At 42.7% G+C, this 17,860-nt stretch overlaps 1 pseudogene; it reads left to right on the top strand.

Annotated features, from left to right (window-relative positions):
• Window positions 1-12,943: 12,943 nt before the first annotated feature.
• On the top strand, window positions 12,944-16,873 carry LOC125249773 (annotated as a pseudogene).
• Window positions 16,874-17,860: the final 987 nt, after the last annotated feature.

Raw genomic sequence — 17,860 nt, forward strand, 5'->3', positions numbered from 1 at the left:
AGAGACAAGGCCGCGATCGGCCACACGACCACGATAGGTCACACAGAGACAAGGCCGCGATCGGCCACACGACCACGATAGGTCACACAGAGACAATGCCGCGATCGGCCACACGACCACGATAGGTCACACAGAGACAAGGCCGCGATCGGCCACACGACCACGATAGGTCACACAGAGACAAGGCCGCGATCGGCCACACGACCACGATAGGCCACACAGAGACAAGGCCGCGATCGGCCACACGACCACGATAGGTCACACAGAGACAAGGCCGCGATCGGCCACACGACCACGATAGGTCACACAGAGACAAGGCCGCGATCGGCCACACGACCACGATAGGCCACACAGAGACAAGGCCACACTGACCACATGTATACGAGGCCTCAATGGCCTAACGGAGACAAAGCCGCCCCGAGTACCAGAAAATTCAAAGCTATAGAAGCTGAAAATAGTAAAATGAAAAACGTAAACATACACCACCACCAGTATTTGCATGAAAATACCTTAATCTTGACTTGAGAGAGCTTGCTGAGCTTCGAGGATGGTTTTAGAATCTGGTCTGATATAAGATTCAAATGCAGAGGAGGACCATCTGCCCAGAAGCTTGATGGCTGAAGATGAAACACCTCGTTTGGCTGCTGTGGTGGCAGCCCCGATCCTAAAGGAATGACCAGTATATAGCAAGGGGGAAAGGTTGCAGCTTCCTATGGCAGTAGCTAAATGAGTCCTAAACCAAGCTTTAGTGAGGGGTGCTCCATCGGGTAAAAGAAAAAGGGGAAAGTGATCAGGAGTTTTAGGCCGGACTTTGAGATATTTAATCATAGAGTAGAAAGGGCAGAAGCTGTTATTAAGTTTGAAAAAAGTTAGAGTGACACCAGATCCTTGAGAATCATTCTTAGAATGCTTCAGAAAAAGAGTAAAGAATTTGGGTGAAAAACATAAATCAGAAAAAGAAAGACAGCAGGTCGGATTGAAATGTTTAGAATCTGAAGTAAATTCCCCTGGGCGCATAAAACCGTAGAAAGCTGATAGAAACACAGCTTCTAGCAGAGTGTTAATATAAGGGGAAAAGAGACCATTGCGGATGGAAAGAATTAATCTTTGTAAAATAGATAAAGTAATTGGAAGGCGGCGATCTGGACGTTTGCTGGACGAGTTAGCCATGCCTGAGTAACAAACGAATAGATGGTACAGTGAAAAGACTAGGATAATTAGGATTAAAATACCTTGCATAAAATTGAATGCCTGCGAGCAACCTACGAATGGAAGAAATTTTTTGATTGCGATTTTCAAAATTGTGAACTAGAAAAGCACAGACGGTCGATATTAAAATGGGAAATAGCGGAATCTGAAAGGAAAAACAAAACATAAGAAATGAAGACCATGCTGAAGTATAAGCCTTGAGTGTGGAAGAAGCCACGCCTTTGGAGATATAGTGACTAGCCGATTTGAGCAATTGGTCTAGTTTAATATTATCTTTGCTAGCGGAGGGCAGGGAGTTGGATCCTGATTGGCTGAAGGGCAGAGCCGTCTGAAAGCCTGAAAACGAAAACGAGACAGAGAGTCAGCAATGATATTACAGTGACCAGGAATGTGCGCAGCCATAATGATGAAATTATGAACGACGGATTGCCAGATTAAACGTCTCAGAAATGGCATAATGGTCAGACTGGAAGATCTACCTTTGTTGATAATAGCTACCGTAGCTTCGTTATCACAAAACATCATAATACGTTTGCGAGACCACTCGGAGCCCCAGAGAACACTAGCTACCGCCAAAGGATAGATTTCATGGAGCGCGGAAGAGACGGAACCTGATTCAGGCTTAGGAAATGCGTTTGGCCATTTCTCGGCAAACCATTGCCCTTGAAAGAAACCCCCAAAACCAATAGAAGGGGCAGCGTCAGTGAACAATTGCAAATCTTCGGACGATTCAGGAACTTCATTATAGAAAAAGGAGATACCGTTCCAATGATTTAGTAAGCGCGACCAAAAACTGAGATCGGACAAACACCCTTCTTCTAACCGAATTGGATCGCTTAATTTTGGCACGGAGTGAGCAAGAGTTAACAAACGAGAAATAAATGTCCTGCCTTGAGGAATAATACTCATCGCGAAATTTAGGTGACCGAGCAGAGAAAGCATGTCGCGCTTAGATACGGATCGTAACGAAGAAAAAGATTCAAGAAACTCCCTGATCCGTAGAAGCTTCTCGTTTGGAAGAGAGGCTTGCATGTTAACCGTATCGAGTAAGATGCCGAGAAATTCTAGCGTAGTTGAGGGGCCCAGGGTTTTCTCTTCCGAAAGGGGAACGCCGACATCACTAAAAACTTGTTTAAGCGTGTCAAGAATTGAAGATTGGGAAGAAGGAAAATCAATAAGCAAAAAATCGTCAAGCAAATGTAAAATGAAAGGAAGCTTACAGGCGTTTAGCAGGATCCAACACAGTGCTTCTGAAAGGGAATTAAAAATGTGGGGACTACTTCTACACCCGAACGTGAGCCTCACTGCAAAGTAAAACTTTGATTCCCATCTAACGCCGAACAATGGCCAGTCGGAGGGGTGAATGGGCATGGTCTTGAAGGCATCGGTAATGTCAGCTTTAGCTAACCAAGCGCCTTGACCAGCTATCTTGATTAAATGAATGGCATTATCAACAGAAGCATAATGCAGAGAAAACGGAGCTAAGGGAATTAGTTAGTTAACGCTTGTAGTATGAATGGAATGAGGAGAAGACGTTTTTTACCAGAATATTTACGGGTAGCAACGCCGATAGAATTGATCCGGAAAGGAGAAAAAGGAGGAGAAGCAAAAGGGCCAATAACATAACCTTTATTTACTTCCTTCTCTAACAGAGCTGAAACTACGTCGGGCTCTGATAGAGCAGATTGAAGGTTTTTAGTCACAAAGGAAGATGTAAGTTGGGAAAGGATGCCCACCCGAAACCCTTGGGACAAACCGGTGATTAAATAATCAACAAAAGTTGGGTCGGGGTGAAAAGAGAGATAGCTAGAGAGAACTGGAATATTAATAGGTGTTGATGGGTGTCTGTTCAGAATTTTTTCCGAATTTGGGCCTTCCCTCGGGTTGCTGGCCTGTACCGGCGAGGGCAGACTGATTTCGGGTGTGGATCCTTGCAAAAGCTACAAACATGAGCAAATTTACATTGAGAAAAAGTACAAACAGATTCATTGAAATTATTACATAGGTTAATGCCGTTAAATTCCACAATAGGGCGACCTCTACGGTCAAGAGGAGCTCTTACGTTTTCAGCACTATGGACAGCGGCCTGATCTTTGGTAGCGAATGCTTTAGGGCAGAATGAAGCCGAGTGTCCGTGAACGCTGCATATAGCACATGATAAGATCTTTTGACCGCCAAAATGACGGACGAGCAGTTCAGTGTCTGTGACGGACCAGTTCAGTTTTGTGTTGTACAGGCAAATGAAAGGAGCGGATTTAGCAGAGAAAGATTTATGATATTCATAAAATAAAGTCCCTCCATATCTTTGATTAAAATCCACCATCATTGATAAGTAAAGATCGAGTTCTTCCCTTCGATCTGGGAAAGCTTGACACAAAATGTCTCGGTAAATGCTGAAAGCGATAACGAATTCGCCAAATGAGAGATTACGTTGTAATCTGGGATCAGACGTTTTGAGAAATACTGCCACGTCACCACAATCCACCATTTGTCTGTCAGCTGCGGGTGAAGGAAGCAATAAAGTTGCCAGGTTTATATCCTTACCTTGGATGATGTTAGCTCTTATTTGGGGAGACACCGTGACTGCAGCAGGTGAAACAAAACGCCTACCAAACTCTTGGGCTGGAAGAGCCGTGGAGAGACTGAAGTTTGATGTAACGGGCGGGGCAGAAACCTGTTGGAATGGCGTCTGGATCGTATGATGAGAAGCTGGCAGTGCAGAGGAGGTCGAAGGCGGACACGATGAAAAGATGAATCCGGCAGGTGGAGGAAGATCCGTTGGAATTTCTAGAGATCTTGAAGGAGGATTTGCTGAAAGGTTAGAAGTCGCGAAGGAATTTTCGAATTTCGAAACCTTCGATTCTAAGCCTTTGACAGTGTCTGAAAGGCTATTAACGACCTGAATGAGCTGCAAATTAACATCCACGGATCCGGAGACGGCCGTGGGAGAAGTTATCCGTACTGACTGCGAGGATCTTTTGGCTGGATGTGGAGAAGATGACTTGGCTGCCCTCTTCTTGCCGGCTTGCTTAGTCTGGCCTGACGGCGCTGAAGTTGAAGCAGCAGTGTCGGCCGTAATAGGTGGACTACCCAGGGTATTTTGGGCCATGAGAAGCAGGTCTTCTCTGGATAATCCTTGACTGAGAGGTATTCCGACTGCTTCGAGAGTGTTGATTATTTTATCCGAAGACCACTGAGCCCATGAGGTGTCACGGCACTGAATGCGTGAACTACGACGCAGGGGAAGAGGAGATGGTGGAACAAAATCCTCTTCGGAATCTGAATATGCGCACACGATATGACTGTTAGAAGACATTTGTAAGGTTTGCAACTGACGCTACGTTAATGAAGTTCGCGTCAGCATCTGCGAACTCAGACAAGTGTAAGTACCAATCTTTTATACTCCAAGTGTTAGATAATGATTGGTTAGATCTGAATTAATAGTGACGTAACATTTGAGTCTTCCCGGCAGAACTTGCGCTAGAGCTTCATTTCTTCTGCGTCTCCTCACAGCATTTTAATAAAACGATATCCAGCAACACAAATAGCTCTCTCTTTAGTCACAAATTCCCTTCATGATGCAAAGCATGCGACGTGCACGCTTAAGTTTCAGAAAACATCGTCATTGAAGTTTATATGTCTATAATTTATGTAATTATATAATTTATATGTATTCTTTATATCACAGGTTTTCAAACCCTATGTCACGAGACTTAAAAAATAATAAACAAAATATATTTGACTTAATTGATTAACAAAGCGAAAGAAAAAACTGTGCCCAATAGTAGCCTACTACTGAGTTTGATTCATTTTTGCGAGGCGCGGCGCTCCACAAACAAGTTCAAGGAAAGGAAACTGAGATGGCAAAAAGCGCATCCTGTTTTCTTTATTTTGCAAAAGCACAATGTTCTGTTTTTAGTGTGAGTGTATAAAAGTAAACTTCGCAGTATCGAATAATGTCTTACTCATATCTGTAAATTACGGAGTAAGCCTATTTAAGTTGTTTCTGCTGGTAAGGAAACAGTTGAAGTAATCGCACCGGCGCCTCGCGTGCGCACTCAACTTATTCATTGCAAACTTAACATCGCAGACTGTTCATTATCAAAATAAAATACCGTCAGCCAAAAACATATAAAAATTACACTGCTCATTTTACATAGCCTACTCCATAGTATCCTATCTGTGCCGTTGAGCGTGACCACCGCTGAAACTGGTCCTGCCAAACACATTTTTGCTCATGTGAAGAGGATGATTTTTTTCGTTGATATTGAAACGGGAGTGAAGTACAAATACTATTTGACACAATAAATACAAGTTCAGCATCCACATACATTGCTAATATGGAAACATTTGAATTCGTGCCGAACAAGAGAGGCTGCTTGAGAACACCGGTTTTTACTTTCAGTTTCGCCTCAAATTAATTCGTTTGGGCTTGTTTATAGCTACTTATAAGTTTTTATTCTTGTTCTGTATAAGTATATTATATATTTTATGTATATTATATATTTTAGTATTCTTATGCTTGGTTTGACTTGGTTTGGTCGCGTCAATTAAAAAATGTCGTTCTTTAAAAAAAAATTGACAGCCACTGCTTTATATGTTGCGTATGTGTCGGAAAACACAAAACACGGCATGGACCACTTTTGGTCTTATGAGAGGGGGATCCCCCAAATGAGGTGCCGGATCAGATTTCGGAGGTTTCGGCTTGTCCCGGCACAACTTAAGGTCTGCCTGCCACTGTTCAGTCAAATCAAATCTGTTATTTGGCTTTCAATGACATGCTTTTTAATTATGAAAGCTGCAGTCCGTAACTTTTGGAGCTCTAGCGGTAAATAAAATAAACTGCAGGCGTCTTGGTACTGCAGGTACTGTACTCCACAGCGGTGCCGACTCGAACCAGTCGAATAGTCCCAATATAAACTCTTATTAGGTGTGTAGTAGTGATTCAGGATAAGACAAAAACACAGTTTGGAAAATGGATTCATGATGTTGGCTACTCACCGATTATATAAATTTGGTAGCATTTTAAATACAAAAAAGTTACGGATTTAATATTACTAATCATAATAATAATAAGAAGAAAACACAGATGTGAATTATACACATTATTATTATTATTATTATTAATACAGAATAATTATCAGCATACTTTCAATAAAGACATTTATCCTTTTTGTGTTTGTGTGTGTGTTTGGGGGGCGGTAAAGGACCTGGATAATTGATAGGGGGCGCTGGTCCAAAAAAGGTTGAGAACCACTGCACTAGAGGAATGGCTTCCTCCTGGGCCTGGTCTAATGGAGTTTCCATTAAAGACATCTGTGAGGCGGCCAGCTGGTCCTCGCCGTCCACTTTTGTTAGGTTCTATCATTTGGACGTTCTGACCTTGCAAGCTCGGGTCCTCTCGGTGTAACCAGGCAGCCTCTTCGGGCCCCGCCTCACGCCAATTCAGGAGTCATCTCCTTTTGTAGTGTAACAAGGGTTAACGGCGGCTTTGGCCTTCTTACTTGCTCTCTTGGTCCCCTCTCGGTGTCCAAAACAAGTTATATCGTTCCCTGCCGTGGCACGGCGCAGTTGAATTCGTTCCCCATACGCAGTACGAGTGAAGTATCAAAAGGGAACGTACTCGGTTACTAACGTAACCTCGGTTCCCTGAGATACGGAACGAGTACTGCGTTACTTGCCGTGCCACGAGGCTGCGGCTTCAGTGTCGTCGCTTCAGTCGATTGGCCTGAAATCCTATGGCGAAACGCCTGCTTATATAGCCCTTAACCCCGCCCATTTCGGCGGGAAAGTTCATGCGCTTTCTCGCCATAGGCCGCGCAGCTATGCCGCGCCGTCATTGGTTCAACAACTTGTCTATGAGTGAACCAATGACGGTGCAGTTACACTGCGTTATTGAAAAAGGCTTCAGTAACAGGGAAAAAGGGAGACTTTTCCCCATACGCAGTACTCGTTCCGTATCTCAGGGAACCGAGGTTACGTTAGTAACCGAGTACGATATCTAGCATATAAAATTAAAGGCCAATTGGCTTAGCAAGTATAATTTAAAAAAAGCGTAGTGTTGTATAAGACCACCTAAACCGAGACCAAGACAAGACCAAGACTTAAGGGTCAAGACCAAGTAAGACCAAGACTTTAAGGGTCGAGACCAAGTCAAGACGAAGACAGGCCAAGACCGAGTCAAGACCAAGACCAGTCCCACACTGCATGACACACTTTTAAAATGTGGACAGACAGTCCATTTTGTCTTAAAGGGGTGGTTCTGGTTTCATTTTTTATAGTTAGTGTGTAATGTTGCTGCTTGACCAGAAACAGTATTCAAAAGGAAGTGGTTAGTAATAGGCCATAAAATTTATGTGTTTTTTGGATGCTTCTAGATGATCATATCAATTATGGAAACTATTTATAAAGTACAAGGAGGGGTTACCCCTTATCTGTTAGGATTACATTACTGGTATATACATCAATCCATAAAAGTATAGGAATGTTTTGATACCCTTTTATATGACAAATGGAGTTCGGCAAGGGGGAATTTCACCTCTTCTTTTTATTGATATGTTCTTTCTAAATGAATATAAGATCGGATGTGTAATAGGTGATAGTTAGGGATGCACCGATACCATTTTTTTAAACTTTTTTCTAGTACTCGCCGATACCGATGCCCATTCATTTACCAATTTCTCTCTCTCTCTCTCTCTCTCTCTCTCTCTCTCTTTTTTTGATGTTGCAGTTCCCTTTTGAAAGGGAACTCGCATTGCATCCTAGAATGCTAATGGGGAACACCTTAGCGGGAACCGGTGTCTGAAACACTATAAAGCTTTATGATTAATTATGATACATATATCGACCCAAGGGGGAATTAAACATATATTGTGAATTAATTACAACAAATTATAATCAATTACATATATGATTAGTTCTGGTTTAATAATTATTTAGAGAAACTATCAGTTTGTCCAGCAAACCGTTAGCTCCTCATAGAATATTATAAAAGGAGTTATTCTCTGGCCACGAGAACAAATTCCTATTATAGCATCAAAGCGTAAAGCGATCGAAAACGTTAAAGTGACCTAGTTTTTGTTGAATGAGCAAAGAACAAACAAGCATGAATACAATGTGTTTAATATATGAAATGGATAATACAACGGTTATACGGCTAAATATACACAAGTGGATACAGATATATACAAAGCGAAAGTAAAGGCAGGAAAAGAGAGATGATCAAAGAATGGCAAATTACAGTTAACCCTTTGAGAGCCAGCACAGAAATCAGTTTAAACGAATTTCAAAGAAATTAATACTTGCATATAGGTTCACGTCAGTGTGCCGTAGAGTTTCAGTGCGCGGCTTGGATCGCTTGGTCCTTTCTGAGAGGGTTTCCTCCAGCGGGGTTTTCAAACGAGGTTTAAACTGAAGAGTAATATAACTGGAAAATAAAGAAGAGAGTCCATCTCCCAGGGGAAAGTGTTGAAAGCTTGGCGACAGGAAAACTTGTGCAACTAAGAGACGCGTGTCATTGCTTTTATGGAAAACCAAACTAACACACCTCTTTGGCTGGACGGCCAATAGATGCGTGGAAATGTTTGGCGGGCAAAGTTTTCTTTGTCTTGTCTCCTGGCTGAATTTGCATAATTTATGGATATCAGATCGGATAGTACTTTCTTCACAGTACCATTAAACAAATAGAACAATGCATTTGTCAGCAACGTGACATACATTAGTGAATAAGGTGGATCCCAGAGCTTTACGGAGAGTCCAAACTTGACAGGTGTCCAACATCAATTTAAAGAAGATACACTTTATACTCTAATACTATCGTTTAACATGAAAATTAACCCACTACAGTCATTTCTACACTTCTACACTAGTAATACATAAATGCAACAAGAACTACAATGGCAGATACATTCATATTTGCAGGTACAATCATATTTGTGCATACGGTCTTTATGCGTGTGTCTGTGTGCATGTATTTTCTATTTTATTGCTGTTCAGGAATCTATCGAAATGGTCATAAAAAGGGTTTTGTGATCCTTTAGTGTCCGCCAGGCCGGAGCCAATGTGAGATTTACAAACCAAAGTTCCGTGAAATGAGGCTTAAACACAGTTTATGGTGGGACCTGCTCATTTTCGAAACTGTGCAGACCCTACACCATGTGCGGTTACCTGGTAACACACTTGACTCATGTATGGAAGTAATTTAATGCCAAATGTTTTTGAAATAAAAAGCTTGTTGATGTAACAAAGCTGGACACAGGCTGAGATCCATATGCAAAGCTTTATTGAAAGGTGAGCGTGGTCGTACAGGCATGGTCAAACAGGGGCAGACAGGAACAGCAGGGACAGGCAGAATCGTAGTCAGGGTACAGGCAGTAGATCGAAGGCAGGCAGATATCATTCGCAGTCCAGGAAACAATAAACAGTCCAGAGGTATGCATCAAGGAATCATAAACGGGTAACCAGACAAGGATCAAGAACAGATAGACAGGGAATAAACGCTTGGAATTGTTACAGGGGTAATCAAGACTTCGCGATGAGGTGGTGTGTGCGTGAGTCCTTTATAGTCCAAGTGATGTGCAAAGCTGTATGTGGAGACAGGTGAATTGGTGTAGGAGTGTGAGCATGTGACTGGCTGGGAGGATGATGGGAATTGGAGTCCGGGAAGTGACAGGAACTGACGGTGATCGTGACATAAGGCCCACCTTCCGAAGGCGCATCCTGCACTAATTGAAAAAATATGCATTGGACATTAGCTGTGCAGGTTACTGTAATGACTGAGGCAGCCACGGTGGATCAGACACGGGTAATTATTGGTTAGCTAACCAATAGTTTTAAGCTCAGGGCAGGTCTGGAGTCTGGAATCCCCATCAGGCCCCGGGAAGTTTTCAGTTACAAGTTTATTGCGCTGAGGAATGTGGTTCAGCAACGCATGGAGAGCAGAGTAGAGACACAGAAAATCAGGTGCTCATCTTCCACTGGCAGGTCAGGTGGTTCGGGCACACAGAACACAGACTCTATGGCATTAATGGCCATATAGGGTTACAGACCATGTGCTATAATAGTTCGAATCCTTTGATGGCAGTGGCTGGGCAGGACCACACCCACAAGGTCCCCATCCCATTAAGCTTACCCTGATGTTGTATTGTACTCATTGTATTTACATGTTTGATGATTGTTAAATGTTATGACCTGCACGGTAAGACGCTTCAATGGCATGCCATGTTTAGCAACTGGGTGACGCCGGCAGGGCGAGCGTTCGTAGCGGCAGGGCAAGACGCTTGGGTGGCGCCGGAAATGCTCTGGAGTGTATGCGGGCCCACATCGGGCATAAGGCCTGTGCAACACATTGCAGTATTAAAAGAAGCCTCTTCCTCCTCTTCCTCCTCTTACGTGGATAGGCGGTGGCTCTGTGTTCACCTCCTCTGTGGATGCTGCAGCGAGCTCACGGGCTGAAGCAGCTTGTTAATGGCTGGAGCCGGCTCTGGGCGGACTCACTGGCTGGAGCGGATTTAGGAATGGACCACTGACAGGAGGGGCTGTTGCCACCCAGAATTACTGAACATCTTCATTGGTCCGGTCTTGTCCAACACATACTGAGAGCTTGAATACGTGACTTTGACCAGAGGTTAATCGGCGAACTTGAGTGCGTTGCAATCGCGAACTTGAGTGCGTTGCACTCGGCGAACTCTCTTTCAACCGGTGAGCTTGAGTGCTTGCAATCGGCTGAACTTGAGTGCCGAACGGCGACTGAGTCCTTGCGGCCGGCGAACTTGAGGCGAGGCCAGCTGCTTGAGTGCGAGGCCAGCTGGCTAGGCCTCAAGTCCGCCGGCCACCTCGCACGCAAGCCACGAGCCGGCGGATGAGTGCTCCTGGCTTGAGAGTGAGGCGGCCGGCGGGCTAGGATGCATGGAAGGCTTGGGAATGCCAGCTGCTCATGCTGAATCAGCGGTCAATCAGCCACCTCAAGACCTCTCCGCTCCCAGATGGCAGAGTCGATGCTCTGGACAATCAGCCTAAGGGCATTGCTTGGGCAAGTATCGTACATTGACTTAACACTAAATAGGTGACGATTTAGTATGGAGATAGCGGTGATTGACTGTAAGACTTACCTTTGCTATTGCTGAAGAAACTGATGATTCCTTTCCAGCCATTGTCACTTGGTGACATTTCATCCGTAGCTCTAGTAACAGCATCAATAAAGCTAATCCGGTTCAACTCTGAGTCATTACTGGTCATTCTGACTTGCGTGTGTGTGTGTGTGTGTGTGTGACCCTTTATGTATGTTATCAAAGTTATGTGTTTGTTAGTTTAGTTATGTCCAAGTTTGTGAGTTAGTTAATAAAGATTGTGTGACACAACCGACATGTTTCCAGAAAAGTTCTGACTTGTGGCGGCGAAGTCTTCTGTAAAGAAGCTGGAAGGCTGAATCCATATGCAAAGCTCTTAAGTGAGCGTAGATCGTACGGACTGGTCAAACGTGCTCTGAGTAGTACAGTACAGCATAAGGCAAACATAGTATTTTTCAGGCATAACTTGGAGGCAATTAACATTTCTTAGAATTAATAAACAATCAACACTGAGCAAGGAATTCACTGGGTACGAACAGGTTAACTGATTGTAATAAACGCTTAATTTTAATGTAGCTACGTCCAGAGGTGGTAATCTGATCCTTTAAATCCAAGGATTTGCAAAGCTGTATTGGCATAATTAATCATGTGAGCATTAAGGCTGGGAGGATCATGGGAATGAGTCCGGGAAGTGAATAATGACGGTATCGTAATTGATTTCCCCTAATTGAGTTAATTGCATTCGCTACATTACATTTTGATGCGTTGTATTTTTAAGGTTTGCATTTTTTTATGGGCTGAAATTCAACATGGTTGTATATTTAAGCTGTGAATATTTCAATTAAAAATATTTCACACACATTTTCATTATTAAAAATTCATTTATTTTCACCTTTCAGATTTCACTTCCAAAATATTAATTCTGTTTAAAAATACAACCTATAAAATTTGACTAGTAATTTTCAGTCCATTTTAATTCGCTTTACAAATTCGCTTCCACAAATTCAGTGGTTCAAATTCGGCGGAAAATTCAGCATTTCACATCCGGGAACTGCAGGAAAAGCAGTAGAGTACCTATGCGTGATCTCCATCTGCTGTTAGTCTTCTTCACCAGCAGGTGCTGCTAGCGGCTGTTTAAGACCAGAGCAACGGCTAGTAAGCCATTCATTCATTAATAAAGACGGATTTACAGAAATAGAGCAAGCGGTAAGTGAATGTGTGATGATTATCAGGGACAGTATAATGCAGAAAAGCTGATAAAGACACAAAAGCTGCATTTATGTTTAATTCAGTGTCTTTATGGTTACCTGTGTAGATTACATGTAAGCAGTTTTCTCTCCAGTGAACGAGATTATAACGTTATTGCCCGATGCTGGTGTACAGATCAAACGTTAAATCTGAGGTAGACATATATTTCTCTCTGTTGTTTAGTTTCCTTAACTTTATATTGCAGCGCTGTTTTAATACTCGGGTTTCCCTCATCCGTCATAGGATTCCCCTGCCATCAGGACATATAAAACACTTAACACAGCGTAATGGACTCGTACAGTGATATAAAAGACCAAACTCGCACCTCATTTGTGATGTAAGTTATACTATAAAGGCTCCAAGAAAGCAGATTGTTGTATGTTAAAGGTAGTATTGTGTTTGTCCAGTAGGGTGCGGTGATGCATTGTATGGTGGGCTGTAGCACTGTTAAAAGCAGAGAAGAGCGCGTAGTCTGAGCGCGCTGGTGTGTGTTTGTTGCTTGCTGCTAAGATGGGTCCTCAATAAAGAAGCCCATTAAGAAGTTCAGTCCTCTGGAGTTTTTTTCTATTGTATTCAAGATACAACATATGGTGACGAGGATGAAAGTCGGAATGGTGAAGCAGCTATTTTCTGAGTGCAAGTAAAAGAAACAGGACGTCGGCTGGGTGAGCTGAAGAAAGTTAATAGCTACCACCTGAAGTACTGATTGAATGGAATGATGGCTGGCATGGTGGGATCCGTGGCACCATTTGACAATAAGGTACAATCATGGGAGGAGTACTGTGAAATATTAAACCATTTCTTCGTGGCAAATGATGTTGAGGAACCAGAGAAAAAACGAGCCATATTGTTGAGCTGTGTTGGAGCGCAGACTTACACGCTAATGAGGAATTTATTGAGCCCTGAAAGACCAGGAGCAAAGAGTTTTGAGGAACTGGTGAGTTTGCTGAAAAATCACTTTAATCCGAAGCCCAGTGAAATAGTGCAAAGGTGGAAGTTTAATTCACGAAACAGACATCCTGATGAAAGCATAGTAGAATATGTGGCTGAACTGAGAAAGCTTGCACAAGATTGTAATTTTGGAGATACACTCACAGTTATGCTGAGAGATCGATTAGTGTGTGGTGTTAATGATGACAGCATACAACGGAGATTATTATCTGAGGATGGACTGACGTTTGAGACAGCGTTAAGGAAAGCTCAGGCTATTGAAGCTGCTAATAAGGATTTGGCTGATTTGCATAAAGATAAAGGAAATCGACTAAGTACCACTGTCTTTAAGATGGACACAGGAGAACAAAGTAAGGCAGGTGTTACAGGAATGTGCTATCGATGTGGTGGAAGTAACCATGGACCAAAAGACTGTCGATTTGCCAAAGAAAAGTGTTACAATTGTGGTAAAATTGGGCATGTGAAAAGAGTATGTAGAATGAAACCACAAGAAACTCGTGCTGATAGCGACAGGAAAGCATGGAAATGGGGGAGAGGAAAACAATTAAACAGGGCAAATTACCTTCAAGAGGAGGAGGAGGAAGAACAGCAGCCTGAAGAAGTTTTCACAATGTATAGTATAGAGACACCACAGCCGCAGGTACCCCCAATCACACAGATGCTGCTTGTAAATGAATGCCCTGTGAAGTTTGAGATTGACACGGGATGTAGTGTGACTGTATTATCACAGGTGGAATATGACAAAATGGAAGCTAAAAAGAAACTGCCTGAACTGAAAACAAGTTCTTTAAGTTTAAAAACCTACACAGGACAGTCAGTGAATGTTTTGGGTACCACCAAAGTTAAAGTTAAGCACAAAGGCCTTACCAAAGAACTCACAGCCGTGGTAGTGGCAGGAGCTGGACCTAACTTATTAGGACGATCATGGCTCACAGAGTTGAAACTCAGCTGGGAAAATGTGAGTAAAATTAAAGAGAGCTCAGAGTTGTTGCAGGACATTTTAAAGAAACATGAAACTGTTTTTAAGGAGGAACTTGGAACATTAAAAGGAGCCACTGCTAAGATTCATGTACCAAGTGATGCAAAGCCTCATTTCTTTAAATCAAGGTCACTGCCTTTTGCTATGAGAGAGAAAGTTGAAGCTGAACTTGATCGTCTGCTTAAAGATAATATAATTGAGCCTGTGAAATTCTCAGAGTGGGCCACACCTGTGGTGCCTGTGTTAAAACCAGATGGAGCAGTGAGACTGTGTGGAGATTACAGGGTAACTATTAACAGAGAATCGTCCCTGGAGCAATATCCCATTCCTCGAATGGAGGATATGTTTGCCATCTTAGCTGGCGGAGAAAAATACAGTAAATTAGATATGAGTCACGCATACCAACAGATTCTGTTAGATGAAACCTCGAAACAATATGTGACCGTGAATACCCATAAAGGTCTGTTCACCTACACCCGATTACCTTTTGGGGTTAGTTCGAGTCCAGCAATCTTCCAGAGGACTATGGAAGGGGTCCTGAAAGGCATTTCAAAGGTGATGGTCTATCTGGATGATATCTTGCTGACAGGATGAGATGATGAGGAGCATTTGAGAACTTTGGATCAAGTGTTACAACGGTTGGAAGAGTGTGGCTTACGATTGAAAAGGGGAAAGTGTAAGTTCTTTGAAAAGGAAGTAATTTTCCTGGGACATAAAGTGGATGCCACTGGTATTCATCCTGTTCCTGAAAAAGTCCAAGCAGTACAAGAGGCACCAACACCAACATCAGTAACAGAGCTGAAAGCATATCTGGGACTGCTGAATTTTTATAACAGGTTCCTGCCAAATCTTTCCACACTGCTTGCGTCCTTGCACAAACTTTTGAAAAAGGACGTCCCCTGGTCTTGGGGAAAGGAACAAGAAAAAGCCTTTAGAAAATCTAAAGAGTTACTTCAGTATAACCGTGTGTTAGTACACTATGATGAAAAAAAAGACTTGATACTTTCCTGTGATGCTTCAGCGTATGGTGTGGGAGCTGTACTGGCACATCGTATGGCAGACGGAACTGAGAGACCCATCGGGTTTGTATCACGCACACTCTCAGTAGCAGAGAAAAATTACTCACAGCTTGAAAAGGAAGGTTTAGCTGTAATTTTCGGTGTGAAAAAAATCCATAAATACCTCTATGGCCGTAAATTTGTGATTTGTACAGACCATAAACCTTTACTCAGTTTATTAAATGAAATGAAAGCTGTGCCACAGATGGCCTCTCAAAGAATCATAAGATGGGCAGTGATGTTCGGGGCATATGAATATGTCATTTCTTACAGAGCAGGCAAGGACAATGGAAATGCTGATGCCCTCAGTCGTTTCCCTGTTCCAGAGATTCCTGCGAAAGAACTGAAGGAGGAGCATGTCTTGATAGTGGACAGCATTGTTGGTCCTCTGACGACCTCAGAGCAAATTAAGGACTGGACTACCCGCGATCCTGTTCTCTCTAGAGTGCGTGAGTATGTGCTTAAAGGTTGGCCTGATCACAGTAATTTAATTGAATTTGCACCTTATAAACAGAGACAGCAAGAGCTCAGTGTTCAAGATGGATGTGTGCTGTGGGGAGCCCGTATTGTCATTCCAGAGCAAGGACGTTCGGGATTGTTGGAACGGCTCCATCAGTCTCATCCAGGTATGTCAAGGATGAAAGGCCTGGCTAGAAGTTATCTATGGTGGCCCAATTTAGATGCTGACATTGAGACCAGAGTAAAAGATTGTACTGTGTGTCAAGAACAGAGAAAAGCCCCTGTGTGTGCACCACTTCATCCGTGGGAGTGGCCACGACAGCCTTGGAGAAGAGTGCATATGGACTATGCGGGTCCATTCCTTGGGAAAATGTTTTTAATCTTAGTTGATGCCCATTCTAAGTGGATTGATGCCTATTCGGTAAATTCAGCAACAACAGCTACTACTCTGGAGTGCCTTAGAAACAGTTTCAGTACCTATGGCATTCCTGAAATGATGGTGTCTGATAATGCCCCGTGTTTTGTGAGTGAAGCGAGCAAAGAATTCATGGCTAGGAATGGAATAATGCATGTCACCTCTGCACCATATCATCCCTCATCAAATGGTCTTGCTGAACGGGCAGTGCAAACTTTTGAAGCTAAACAACAAGTTCAAAAGGAGCACCATGACCAACATGCTAGGTCCCGCTATTTTGAAGTAGGAGACATTGTGTACACCCGAAATTTTGGGTATGGACCAAAATGGGTCCAGGGAGTCATTCAGGACATCACAGGGCCTGTATCATATAAAGTAGCATTAGGAAGTGCTCAAGTAGTATGACATCATGTTGATCAATTATTCAGGCGACACCAAAAAGAGATGACTAAAGATTGTCAAACTGCCTTGGGTGCTGACCCTTATGATACTGATGTAAGCTGTGTCCCAATTCAGGGTCCGCGCACTTTGAAGTGCATGAAAGGGGTGGGGTTTTGGAGTGGAGGGTTGCCAGGTCTGCGCAACAAAACCATCCCAAATGTCGTGTAATCACAGCACAAGTGTATAAGTATCCCAATCCCAGACATGGCAACAATGAGCCGAGCGTCGTTACATGGCTATCGGCTGTGTGACAGACAGCTGACAGTTGACGTTTATGTGTGCATTTTAAAGTTTATGACTTTCATTGGGTTTTGACATGCTTCACTGCCCACGACGACGGGACACTGGACCAAAATATGTATGGTTAAACTATGTAATGTTAGTTTTATATCATTCGCAATAGTTAACCTTTGTTTTTTTATATTAAATTATGTTAAATTTATGTTAACTGTGAAAATATATACATTCATATTTCTACATTTATTCTGTATTTAAGTCTGAATTTAAAGTACAGTACTTTAGGATTTTATTCAGCTGCACTCCATCTCAGAGACAAATACTGTATTTATGAAAACCAGATATTACAGTTTGATTTAGATATTGGTGAACACGGGGCATTGCTTACATTTATGTGAATTCACACAGAACTCCTGTCGTCACTGGCGCGCAATGAACTGTGGGATAGTGTAGACTGCGAAGTGTCTTGAAATCGGCGCTTCATTCCACTGCGAAACGGAGAGGGTGCACTTGAAGTCGCTCGTGAATTACGTCATCCCTCCTCACGCCGCGGTGAATCGCACTTCAAAGTCCGCTTTCCCCCCATTTTTCTCAAGAACAGAATACAGTGCATAAAATGTGTCGATATAAATATTATTTAAATGTCACTTTGTCAATCAAACAGCCTAATTTCTGTACAGCTTATTTTTGTGATGTAAGTTAAAAATGAAATGCATAAGTTATACATTATGTTTGTAAAGTAATTTATTTGTAAATGAGCCAGAGTAATTTCTAATTACTATAATTTCTGTTCGAT

Source organism: Megalobrama amblycephala, linkage group LG16, assembly GCF_018812025.1.
Source record: "Megalobrama amblycephala isolate DHTTF-2021 linkage group LG16, ASM1881202v1, whole genome shotgun sequence".
Taxonomy (NCBI): domain Eukaryota; kingdom Metazoa; phylum Chordata; class Actinopteri; order Cypriniformes; family Xenocyprididae; genus Megalobrama; species Megalobrama amblycephala.